An 830-nucleotide genomic window follows, 5' to 3' on the forward strand; every position below is an offset into this window, starting at 1 on the left:
TCCTTCGTCAAGCCCTGTGTGGGACCTCCAGCACCGTCCACAGCACTGAACCCAGGAAATCATTTTTTTTGTTGTCACCAGCACTTGGAGGGAGGGAGGCTGGAGTAGGGACAGTGCAGCCCCCAGCCCCATTGAAACCTCATCCTGGAGAGATTTTATACATTCAATTTCTAGGCAGAGAGCAGAAGGGCGAGGCTTCATTTTCCAACTTGTCCCGAGTGTTTTATGAATAAAAGAGAGGACCCTGCATGGTTATTTCAATGGTTTCCCAAACAAAATGGGTTTTGGCACCGCTGGAGCGTTTCTTGCAGGACCTCTGTGTGCTAATCTCAAAGACTGCCACTCCTGCCGGGTAAAAGATTGGGAGCAACACTGCAAATATTTATGGGGCTGTATGTCCAAGTTCTAACTTGGCTGCCTCCTTTGTTGTCCAATCACCACAGCCGAGGGGCGGGATCTCCCCACGGGCACAGAGAAAGGTTGTGCAAAGGGCTGGCACAGCCCTCGCTGGTTTGTGCCATGGCATCCACCCTGCCTGCCGGTTGGGGGAGAAGGGCAACAAGGAAAGTCCAGGAAGCAGCAGCAGCAGCAGCAGTGCTGAAGGGAGCTTCTGCTGGGCCCAAAATCCCCCTTCTGTCATTGGTGGATAAGAGGGCCCTGCGCGTGGATCAGTTGTTTTCAGCAGGGAAAGCCACAGCGGGGGCTCCAGTACTTCTTGTGCAAATGGGGGGGGGGAGAGAATTCCTTTGCATGGCTCCACCTTCCAACCTGCTCTCGTCAGATGCCTTCCCGCAGCTGCAGCAGGGCCCCCGGGAGTGTTCTTGCACGTG

This window comes from Protobothrops mucrosquamatus, unplaced genomic scaffold, assembly GCF_001527695.2.
Source record: "Protobothrops mucrosquamatus isolate PMUCROS unplaced genomic scaffold, P.Mucros_1.0 scaffold9273, whole genome shotgun sequence".
NCBI classification, from domain to species: Eukaryota; Metazoa; Chordata; class Lepidosauria; order Squamata; family Viperidae; genus Protobothrops; species Protobothrops mucrosquamatus.